This window comes from Calonectris borealis, chromosome 25 (genome assembly GCF_964195595.1).
Source record: "Calonectris borealis chromosome 25, bCalBor7.hap1.2, whole genome shotgun sequence".
NCBI classification, from domain to species: domain Eukaryota; kingdom Metazoa; phylum Chordata; class Aves; order Procellariiformes; family Procellariidae; genus Calonectris; species Calonectris borealis.
In genome coordinates, this window is record NC_134336.1 from 1,866,108 (window position 1) to 1,877,541 (window position 11,434).

Below are 11,434 nucleotides of genomic sequence, written 5' to 3' on the forward strand. Positions count from 1 at the left end.
GGGGGAAGCAAGGGCGTCCCGGGACACAGCTCCCGGCCGTGTCTGCCCCGGGCCCTGGAGCCGCCCGGCTCCGCCTGCCGCCGCCTGGCACGTCCCTGGCCTGGGGCTGCGGAGGGGCTGGTGGCGGGGCCGCGGGGCGGCTGCCTGCGGCGCGTGCTGCCGGGCGGCGCGGTGGCGGTGGTGGCGGTGGTGGCGGTGGTGGCAGTGGTGGCGGTGGTGGCGGTGGTGGCCACGGTGGCTGTGGCAGTGGTAGCCATAGTGGCCACGGCGGCGGCGGCGGCGGGCGCTGTCCGCGGTGCTGATCACCCCGGCGCTGCCCGCCCGGTCCCACCCGCGTGGCCGAACGGGAGAACCGGCAGCGTGTCCCGACCCCTCGGTCCCCCCCGGGGGTGCCGATGGGCGCGCTGGGGCTCGGGGTCCCCCCACTCCCCCGGGGACGTCCCGGCCTGCCCCTGGCCTTTGATGTGCGGCAGCTCCAGACAGGGCTGGCGGGACGGGCAGCCACCCCACGGCCGTGCCCGCCACCCCCCGCCCTGCCTGCCGGGCTGGGCACGGCCTGCCCGCCGCCGGGCCCCGCTAATTGCCCCGCTGCGCAGGTCGGACCGGGACCGGGCGCCGCGAGTCGGGCTGGAGAGCGGGGCAGGGCAGAGCAGGGCACCTGGGGACATGGGCCACCAAGGCTCCATCATGCCCTGCTGGGTTTGGGGCAGGCCGGAGGGGTGCTGCCGGCGCTGCTCAGTGCACCCAGGTGGGCGCAGGGTGGGCGATGTGGCGTGCCTGGGGCAGCACTGCTGGCTGGGGACACTGCGCCCACCTCCATGTCCCGGAGCCACGTCCCCAACCGCGGTGCTGGTGTCGGTGCTCCCAGAACAAAATGTCAAACCATGCAAATGAGGCTGCGGGAGCGGCTGATTGAAGGGCCCTGCCCCGCCTCGGAGTTGCAATCAAATATGCAAATGGCTCCTGAGGAGGCTAGTGAAGGCTATTAATAGCAGGGGATGAGGCTGTGAGAAAGCATGGTGTTCCTTGAGAGGATGAGGCTGGGGGCTGAGCTGGCTTTGCTTGTCCCTCTGCTCTGCACGTGCCACCCGGGCAGGCACCCGCCTCTCTGCTGGTGCCCCGGATGGGATGGTGGGTGGTCCCTGCGGGGAGCCCACGGACACCAGGTATCGCTTTGGCTGCCATGACCCTTTGCAGGGCGGGTGCTGCCCATGTGCCTGCACTCCTGGCCGGCGTCCTGTGCGAACGGTGTGTGTCTCTGTGCCGAACGGTCGGGAAACCCCGCGGGGAAATCGCATTCGTTGAAAATGCCGGGCTGAGACTTTTCCCCTTGGGGAGTCTAACCTCGAACAAGGAGGAATTCGGTACTCGGGGGAACCTGGGTGCTGCTGGGGGGGTTACTGTGGCTCAGCCTGGCAGGAGGAGCTCAGCCTGAAGCAGGCGTCACCGTTTCGGTGTAGGGAAGGAGGAGGGGGCTGGGGAGGGCTCCTCCCGGCCCCCCATCCTTCACCCTCCGCTTTCATCTCCCCTTCTCTCTCCCTCTCTCTCTTCTTTCATTGCCATTGAGGCAGAGGACGTCCCTGTCCTGCCAGCCCCAGTGCGAGCGCGAGGCGGGTCCCCATCATGGTGCTGGTGTGCTTGGGCCCCTGCCGCAGCCCCTCTGCCCCGTCTCGTGGGTTTTGAGCGCCAGGAACCACCTGACCTTTTTAGAAAATTGTGGAAGTAAGGCTGGAGACAACAGTAACTAATTATTTAAAATCTGAAACTGGAATAATTAGCCCAATTAACAGTCTCAGGTGACGTCTTATTCCATCTGATAACGGCCTGAGGAAAAGGGAAATTAATTAACCCATCAGCCTGACGTTTGCAGGTCACCGCTGGCTCCTCACGCCCGTCCGGGCGGGAGCAGGGGTGGTTCGGGGGTGCCTGTCCTGCTTGGTGCAAGGGGTCTGCGTCTTTTGGGGGTCTCGGTGCAGGGACTGGGGCTGCAGGTGAGCCCAGGTGCCAGCCGGGGGAGTCAGGTTGGGGGCTGGCGGGTGGGGGGAGAGGGTGCTGTGGTCTGAGGCTGGGGTGATGGGCAGGGGGACGGGGCTTGGCATCCCCTGGGAGTGCTACCAGCACAGGTTCGTTAGTGAGGTGGCAGCTGTAGGCCTTTAAGGTTGCTGTGGAAACGGTGGTGCTCGTTACCGGGAGGAGCCTCTTGCTTTCCAGGCAGGGCCCCCATGACTGCGGGAGGGGGACCCCCACCCCAGACACCTGGGACCGCTGTGTCCAGGGAGGGACATGGCGAGGGCACGGCCGTGCACGCGCGGGCGGGTGGTGTGGGGTGTGCAGCTCCCCGTGGGCCGGGCCTCCTCCCTGCCCCTCCGGCACAGACCCCCCCAGCCCCAGCTTATCCTTGTCATGGCCGGTGGTGCCAGGTAGGGCTGCAGACGCATGCACACGCATGGACACACAAGCACATGCATGCATCCCTGCACAGCGCAGGGTGCCAGCATGCACACCCCCCCGGGCAGCGCAGCTGTGCCCCCAAACCCCCTGGGGACCCTGTCCTCGCACCTCCGCCGGCATGCGGCCGTGCATGCTGCTGGCATGGGAGTGTGCACAGAGCCTGGCAGCTCTGCCCAGCCTGGCACCGGGGCTGCAGTGCCATGCTGCCTGCCCTCCCCGGCACGGGGCCCGCGGGCTGCCCAGCATGCCGAGGCAGAGCCCCCGGCCGCAGCCCCACGGACGGCTCGGTGAGGCCTCGGTGCTGCTCTCGGCTCGTGGGAGTTTTAATGAGGTAAATTGTATAAAAAGCTCCATTTGCCCTAAATGCCCATGCCTGCGTGAAGCTGCTGCGGCGCAGCCCGGGCCCACCCTGGGAGCTGGGCAGGGGGCTGCGGGGCTGGGCACACGCTCCTGGGCTGGGTACATGGCAGGAGGAGGAGGAGGAGGAAGGTGTTTTGGCACACTTGCAATCATTTCCCTCCTCCCCCCCAGGTTTACAGCTTACCTCAGCGGCTTATCAGCCTCCAATCTCATTAAATCAGGCAAATTGTAGCATCTGATATTTTATGGAGATTAAGGTGTGCACCCAGACTCTATAATTATCGGCAAAGATGTATTTACAATACCTTGTTGCTAGTAAACAAAAAATAACTTCAGATCAAAGCGCTTTTACAGGGAAATAAGTCTGCCGATAGAGCCCCGCTGCGGCGCGACGTCGGTGCTGCCCAGGGTGGGTGGGCATTGCGGGGGGCGGTTCGGGAATGTCCCTGGCCCCACGTGGCTGCTGTGGGTCCCAGGTGCCAGGGCCATCCCCAGACTGGTGCCCTGTGCCTGGGTCTCCCTTGCTGGCATCTCCCATGGGTGCCCGGTGGCACCCACCTCTCCAGCTGCGGCTCTGCCAGGGATTTCCACCCCGGAGACCTCCCCGCGCCCCTACTGACACAGGTCTGGGCTTTATTGGCACAAGCGTGTGAGCGGCAGCGGTAGCACCTTGCCCCTCGATTTTTCACCGTGGTGGGAGCGCTGCGGATTACCGATGCGGTGACGCTGGTTTATTGCTGCCTGAAGTGGATTTATCCGTGCGGCAGGGCCCGGGCTTGCCACCGGTGTAAATCACCGCAGCGCGGCCAGCGTGAGCTCGAGCGCGGTGGCTGCCTCCCACCGGGCCAGGGTGTTCCAGCCTCCCCGGGGTTTTTCGTGGCTGGGCTCCCTGCGGGGCCATGCGCCGCACACCCCAGCTTGGCCGCCCGGCAGCAGGCATGGCCGTCCCTTCTCCATCTCACTCTCCTGCCCGCTGAAATGAGAATAAAATGGTGATAATGCCGCAGACGTCCTCTGGAAAGGGCTCGGAGGCAGATGAAAAGCCCTACTTAAGAGTGAGGCCATTATTATTAATAACTCGGAGCGAGGCTGTAAATTCAGCCGACACAGCTATGACGGGAAATGAACCTGCTCCTGTGCTTGATCCAAGGCTGCCCGGGATGGGGACAGGGATGGGGACAGGAGCGTGGGGCTGGATGGCCGCGCGGCGGCTGGCTGGGTTGTGTCCGCAGCCATTGGGGCAGCATGGCTGGCGGGGGCAAAACCTCTTGTCAGACACCAGCTCCATCTGGGCTTGCTGGGACAATTTCTTGGCTTTTCTGGGAAGGTCGGAGGTGTGAGGGAGGGGACCTGGAGCACGGGACTCCCCCCAGCAGAAAAGGAGGTGGCTGAGGTTTGCAACAAGGCTGAGACCTGGCTGAAGCTCAGGACAGGGGTGATGCAGGCTGCGTGGCAGGGGCTGGTGCCAGGGCTGGGTGCGGGGAGAGGGGCCGCAGTGCCACAGCTGGCACGGGGCTGGGCTGGGCAAGACCCGCCATGACCGTCCTGGTGCAGGCTGTCTGTGCCCGTCTGGGGAGCATCCATGGGGATTTACACCTTGGCAAAGGTTACATTAAAATAGAAATAACCCGGTGCCATTTGTCGCTCGGTGCCTGCAGCCAGGTCAGCAAAAGGCAAAGAGCTGCCCCGGCTCCTGCCCCATCGGGATAACGTCACCTCTGGCATTGCCACCCCGTGAGCGGGGCAGCCCTGGGGCCGGTGGCGTGCAGGTAATCCAGGATGGCAGAGCTGGGTGTGGGGCCGGGCAGGGGGTCCTGTGGAGGTGTGGGGTGCCGCAGGGTGCCGTGGCCGTGGCCATGGGCTCGTGGTGCTGCCTGCGCCTGGCTCGGGAGCTTCTGCGGGGGAATGAGCTTTGATATAAATACCTTTTTGCTCAGCACACGACCTACTTTCCAGACAATGCCATTAGCCTCCCGACTCCCTCATTCATCTTCTGACGTCCTCCCCCAGCCCGCCCCGCGGCAGCACCCGCACCAGCGCTGCACGCCTGGCCATGGTGCGGCGAGGCAGGACGGGCGCCCGGCTCTGTGGCACCATGGGGACCCCCATGCTGGGGCTTGGGGCCAGCTGGCAGCCCCGTCCCCATGGCTGGCGGGAGGCTCTTGCTGCCTGGCCCCTTTCCCTGCTCTGGTCTTGCAGGGGGTGGCCGGGTCCCCTTTGGGGTTTCTCCACCCCATCCCGGCGGGTGCGCAGCTCCGTCATCCCTTCCCGCTGCCCCTAGCCCCGTTCCCTGGCACAGTCCGTGCCCTGGCTGGCAAACAGCCTTGTCCAGGGACAGCCTTGTTGGGGACGTCCCCGTCGGGGCAGGGGGGGAGCGTGGCGAAGCAGGCAGCAGCCAAGTGCCGGCTCCGGGCTGGCCCATGGGCAGCATGCAGGGGCCAGGGCCCCTCCTGAGCCCCCCCGGAGCATCCCTGGCGCTGGGACCACGCATGTGGTTCATCTGGGGACGATCCCGTGGGAGCTCCCACGTGGCGGCAGAGGCTGTGCTGCACAGTTGGCAGCCGGCGAGTGGCTGGTGGGATTAGGGGCAGGTTGGGCAGAAGGTGCCCGGTCCCACCGGCATGGGGCTGCCCGGCCCCCCCGGCCCCCAGTGACAGCCCTGGCATTGGTTTTCCCCTGAGAGCTGGAAATGCCTGCCTGGGAGGCAGGGCGGCCCCCGTGCCCACCGCTCGCACACCTTCACGTGCCGCTGGGGCCGAGCCCCCCGCCTTCCCCTGCAGCTAAAATTAAATATTCAATTTGTATTGCTGGTAAATCCTGTAAATCTCTTTTATCTCTAAGCTCTTGTAGCAGGAATATGGGTGGTGTAATCTCCACGGGGGCCCTTCGCAGCTCCCCAGCTTGGACCATGCTTCCCTTTCCCGATGTCTCCCCTTGGGACGCTTCGGACGCTGGTGGCGGAGCGGGACCGCGGTGCCCATGGCAGAGCACCCCACGGCACCCGCCCTGCCCACGCTGCCCACTGTGAGGACGTGCGCCATCCCCACGCTGTGCATGATGGGGATGCCAGCGCCCGGGTGACCGACGTGGTCCTGCCAGAGTGCCCCCATCCCCACCATGCCGCCGGCTTGCCAGCCATGTACCCCCCCTCGCTCTGCCCCCGCACCAGGCCCGCGCTAAGAGCATTGTGCAGAATTATGTATTTAAATATTTAGGTTTTCATCAGCTTTGCAAATTAAGCCCATCCATTAAAGTGGCAGTTTGGGTCCTCCGCTGGTGAGCTGGGCTGCGCCGTGCCCTGGGCTTGCTGTGCCCGTCCCAGCCCTGGCCCCGGGCATGGGATGCAGCCTGGGAATGGGGCACGGTGGCCTGGAGCATCCCTGCCAGCGCAGGGACCAAGGGCTCTGCTTCCTTGCCATTCCCAGGTCCTGCTGGTTGGAAACCCTGGCCCCTGCAGCCCTGCTGCGGGAAGAGCCGTGGGACGGGACAGTGTTGCAAAGGGAACTGGTTGGGATGGGTGTGTTTTGAGGTCGGAGCGGAGGGTGCCACGTGCCAGGGAAAGCGGGGTGCGGAGAAAGGTCAGTGGCAAGTGAGAGCCCTGGCATGGCTGAGCGCCCGGTGGGAGCGGAGCCGGGGATGGAGGGGCCAGCCCGCCCGGGGGCTTGGCAGGGACGGGCAGAGATTGTTGCTGCTGCCGCGCTCGGCCCTAATGCTGTCCCGCCCGAGCTCACCAAAGCAGCTTTGGAGTGATCCCTGGCTTAAGTCATTACACCGTGTGGCCGGGGAGGTAAGTGGCTTTTTAAGCCCAGGCAGCATGGCCCGTCCTGCCAACGGAGCGGGCTGCTGCCGGGGAACATCGGGCGTGTTGGTCTCGCATCGGCTCTCCGTCCCGCTGGGCTCCCCGGGGTCACCTGCACGTCCCCCCTTTCCACCAAGCGCTGGCGGGGCACCGGGGGAGTGTGCTGGCTGCTGCCGGCCCCAGGCACCGCAGGCAGATGTCAAGTGCGTCCATGGGAGGGAAGATGTGCCTGGGCATAACCGGTGATGGGTGGTCATCCGTGCGGCACAGCACCCATAAGCCCTCTGCCAGCTGCCATGGGCTTGGGTCCCCAGGGCCCTGCCTGGCCTGGGGGTCCCTCCAGGGTGGTCCCCCGACTCAGTTGGCTGTGCTCCTGCCGCTCTGGCTGTGGGGTCCCATGTCCTGGCTCCCGTGGGCAGAATGAGCATCGCTGTGGGGCCGAGGGGGCCGGAGGTGCCTGTGCCTTGGGGCAGCTCACCCCTGCCAGCCCTGCCTCTGCCCGCGCCCACCCGGGAATGTTGGCGCGGCCCCTTCCCTGTGCCACCTCTTTCCTTCTCAGCCAACTCCTTTGCGGGCTCTGGCTGCCGGCCCCATCCGCTCCCCGCTTGCGCAGGGCTTTTGAAGAAGTGGCTCTTCCACCCAGATCCAGGTTTGGGCTTTGCAAGGATGGAGCACCAGGCTCCCTTCTCCGCTGGCTTTGCCCCGGCAGCCCTGGGATGCTCCAGCTCCCTCGCACGCCCCGGCACAGGAGCGTGGCTCCTGCCCCGGGGGAATCGGCTCCGGCGACCGGGGTGTCTGGGTGGGCGGTGCTGGGCTGCACGTGCTGTGCGGGGCGGGGGTCCCACTCCCCCCGCGGCGGTGGCAGCCGGAGGCACCTGTGTTGTGGCGGGGAGTCCCGGTGCCGGCGGTCGTGCCGGGATCCCTGGCAGCTGGGGCGCGTCGCGGCCGTATTTCCTCGCTCTGCTCCAGGAGTAATTGCTCAGATGGGGACTTGGGGCAACTCCCATCCCTCTCCCGGCATGGTAATGAGTCAAGAAGACTCAAAGACAAATGGCTCATTAAGAAGCAGTGCTGCATTGCAGGATTTTTCATCCCACCAACCGCTGCATCAGCAGCAGCACCTCTCGCGCTCGCTCTCCCCAGCCCTAGAGAAGGAGCTGTCAGGCAGCCGGGGCCGGTGCCAAAATTAATCATGTGCTTAATAACCGGCCCCTCCCGTCGAACGGCCCGTCCTCAGCCTCCCTGCACGTGGAGTGGGGCGGCAGCGCTGGGCTCGAGCCCTGGGGCACCGTGGGTTTGGTGCCCGGGAAGCGCCCGCGCTCGGCGAGGAGGGACGTGCCGGGGCAGGGCTGAGCCGGGGGAGATGCTCCTGGCATCGGGGTGCCAGGGCCCCCCAGCCCAGCTCCGTTGGGGTGCCAGCCGGCCGTGCCGGGCAGCACGATGCCGCTGGCCCCTCTCGGCAGCCTCGGTAAATGCTTCTCGCTCTGCTCACATTTGCAATTCTTCAGCTGGTATTTGTCCTTCATGACTTTTTAAAAATCTCGCCTCATCCCTTATTTACAGCAGCGGCCGGTTGGTTCCTGCCCCTCACAACCCTCTCCAGGCAGCGCCCGCCTGCTGCCCGCGCGGTTTTCTTTCGTTAAGAGATTTGATTTCCTGATTGCAGTGAGCACGTTTGCTGCGATCTTTGCACCCCGCTCTCTCCCCTTCCCCTTCCCCTTCCCCTTCCCCTTCCCCTTCCCCTTCCCCTTCCCCTTCCCCTTCCCCTTCCCCTTCCCCTTCCCCTTCCCCTGGCCAGCCCTTACCTCCCGGGGCGACGAACCTCTCCCTGACGACACTCTTCCCTGCCTGACACAACTAATGGACCAGCGGTGAGCTGCTTTCAGCTAATTCAACTTTTAAGAAAATAATGACTCGGTGCAGAATTATGTACTAAATTAAGCGATCTCTTACTAACCCCTTTTTTTTTTCCAGGCTGAGTAAATTTTACTAATACAGCCTAATAAAATAACAGAGCAATTAGTAATAAAATAAAATGTTTGCTTTCTACAATCCTTCTCACTTACAGTGAGTTGGGAAAAAGTAAATAGATTAAAAGCACGGTGAAACGACCTGGCGGTATTCCATATTTATTTTCTTCCGACGACTGTAGATCAAATTTGCTCAGCTCCTAAGTGGGAAGACCACTTTATTTTTTTTTTTCCAGGCTCCAGCTTGCACACGGCGCCGGGCGCTCACGCTGCGTGTTTGTTCTCTCCTGCTTTCATCCCCAGCCATAAAGGTCCCCAGCAGGACCTGTGCTGGCAAAACCTCGCGCTAATTTGCAAAGCAGAACGGGCCGAGCTCGTGCCTCTGCCGGGCCGGCGGCTGGAAAAAATCCCTTTGCTCGCGCCAGAAAGCCGGGGTGGCGGGAGGAGGCTTTGTGGAGCATATGGCCGGATCCGGAGCAAATCAAAGTTGATGGCGAGGCGGCCGCTGGGCAGGGAATTGCATAAGAGGATGGGGCTGGGGATGGTTTTGGGGCTAAGCTGGGCGAAACACGTGTCCGCAGCCGCACGGAGCCGTCCCCGTCGCTGCCGGTGCAGGCAGCGCTGCCTACGGGGCGGCCTCGGGGGAGGAGGGAGGGCTGGGCTGCTGAAAAAATACACAGGGAGTTGGGTCAGGCTGGTTTTGGGGAGGAAGACCCTTGCTCTTCCTCCCTGGGCTTCATCCCCCTCGTGTCGCTCCCCCAGAGCCTGCTGCCCCCGGGACACCCAGCGTGGAGGAGCCGCCGCGGCCGGGGCCATGAGGACAGCATCCCCCTGAGTGCCGGGCGGTAAGTGCCACCGACGGGCTTCGCTGGGACCCGGCACACGCTGCCCGCGGCGGGGGCTGCTCGGGAAGGGCGGGGGGCCGGGACCCCCCGGGTGTGCAGCCGTCGACTCCGGCTCTCGGGGTTTGACCTGGAAATCTTGGAAAGCCCAGCTTTGCCCTGCGCGAGGGCGGTTTGCTGGGCAGCAGAACTGCCTCTGCCAAGGGTCCCTACGGGGAATTAAGTGTTGGGGGCTGAATTTTGGCGCGGCCCGCAGTGCCGGGGCTATGGACCCCTCTCCTCCCTGCGCTGACCCTCGTGGCGGGGAGAGACGTGATGGGAGCAGACGTCAGAGGGAAGGTGGCGGTGGGGGAATCGCCGGTGGGAGTTCCTCCAGGCTTTGGATGCAATAAAGGCAAGAAGTGAATTATTTGTAATGGTAATTATGCTCTTCCAGTTTATCCTAGCACATAATTGTGTGGGCGGTAGGTTCCCACTGGTGGTAATTACCCTGGTGTTAAATGGCACAAAATTCAGCCGGGCTGGGTTTTTCTCCCCCTTTCTGAGTCTGCAATTCGGTGGCGCAAATCCCCTCCTTCCCGAGCGCTGTGCAGAGCGAGCGGTGTTCAGCGGACGCAGCTCCGGCTCTTGGCCGCGGCCGTCTGCCCATGAGCCGCGCTCCGGCCGGCTCCCCCTGCGCCGCGGGGCAGCCTCCTGCCTGCGCTGCCCACCCTGCAGGGGGGAGAGGAGCGGGCTCGGCGGTTTCTCCTGCCCTCTGCATGTGGCCATCCCCGCCAGGACATGGGGACGGGGACCCCGGGCCTCACTGCCTGTGCTGAGACCCACAGGATCGCTCCCGACCCCTTCGCCATCCCCAGGGTGCCCGTGGGGGGACGGGCTGGTCCCTGGCCAGGGCGCAGGCGCCTGCGTGGCTTTGGTGAGCTGGTACTTGCCGGGACGTAGCATCCTTCACGGTGGCATGTCCCCATCCTCTGCCATTGCCCCCATTCTGCCATTGCCCGCGGCTGCGGGGGAGCTGCGGTGCTGCCTCGCCGGCACAGCGGCGGGGCCCAGCTTTGTTTAATTCCTGCGCCTGCCGAGCACAAAAGCCCGTCGGGCTCATGGTGACGGGCTGCGCAGCTATTTTGACTCCTTCTTCCTGCTGCAGCAGCAATATTTGGATCAGCTGAGAGCTTCCCTCCCCGAGCAGGAGACGATAGCTCAGCCCGCGGAGGCAGAGTCGGGGCTGGGAGCCCGTCTGTCCGTCCGTCCTGCTGCCGATTGCCGGCTCCATCCCAGGGCAGGGGAGGCAGCCCCCTCCCACACTGCTGTGCCGCTCCTCGTAGCAGCTCTCCTGGGAGGGGAGAGGCATTTATTTCTGTAACAGGCTGCAGCGTCCTTTGGTTAAGATGCAGCAATTAGGGAGCCTCGTTAGAGCAGGAGCGCGATTGTGAGGGTGGGGGAGAGGCGCAGGACCGAGCCAGCCAGCCTTGAAGCCGGGAAGGAAGGCGGCGGCGGAGGCTTGTTAGGGCAGACGCGTTCCCCGGGCGCTGCCGCGGCCCCGTCTGCCGCTCTCCGCCAACGCGCGCGTCGCCGCCCGCCCCCGCACTCCTTGGGGGCCTCCAGCCCCTCGCCCCTCCCGGGGCTCCCCGGGGCGCGCGGCCCCTCCCTCCCCACGCAGCCCCGGCCCTCCCGGTGCCCCTCATTTGCCCCATGTCTAACAGACCCCATGTGCCATGGGGACCGTCCCACAGTCACCTTCCCCTGCAGCCGGTCTCAGAGATGGGCTGCCCAGAGCACCCTGCCCATATATGATAACATGAGCATTAATGATGCCTGTTAATTAGCCGAGCTACACTGGAGAATAAGTAATTTCCTCATTTACAGTCATACCAAAGGCAGAGCCTTTGAGGGACTGTAAGGAAGACAAACCTCCACGGGTGCACGCGGCTCCGGCGTCCCAGCGGCTGGCGCGGCTCAGCCCGGCTCGATGCCGTCCGTCTCCTGCTCCTGCATGGGGATGCCCCACACGC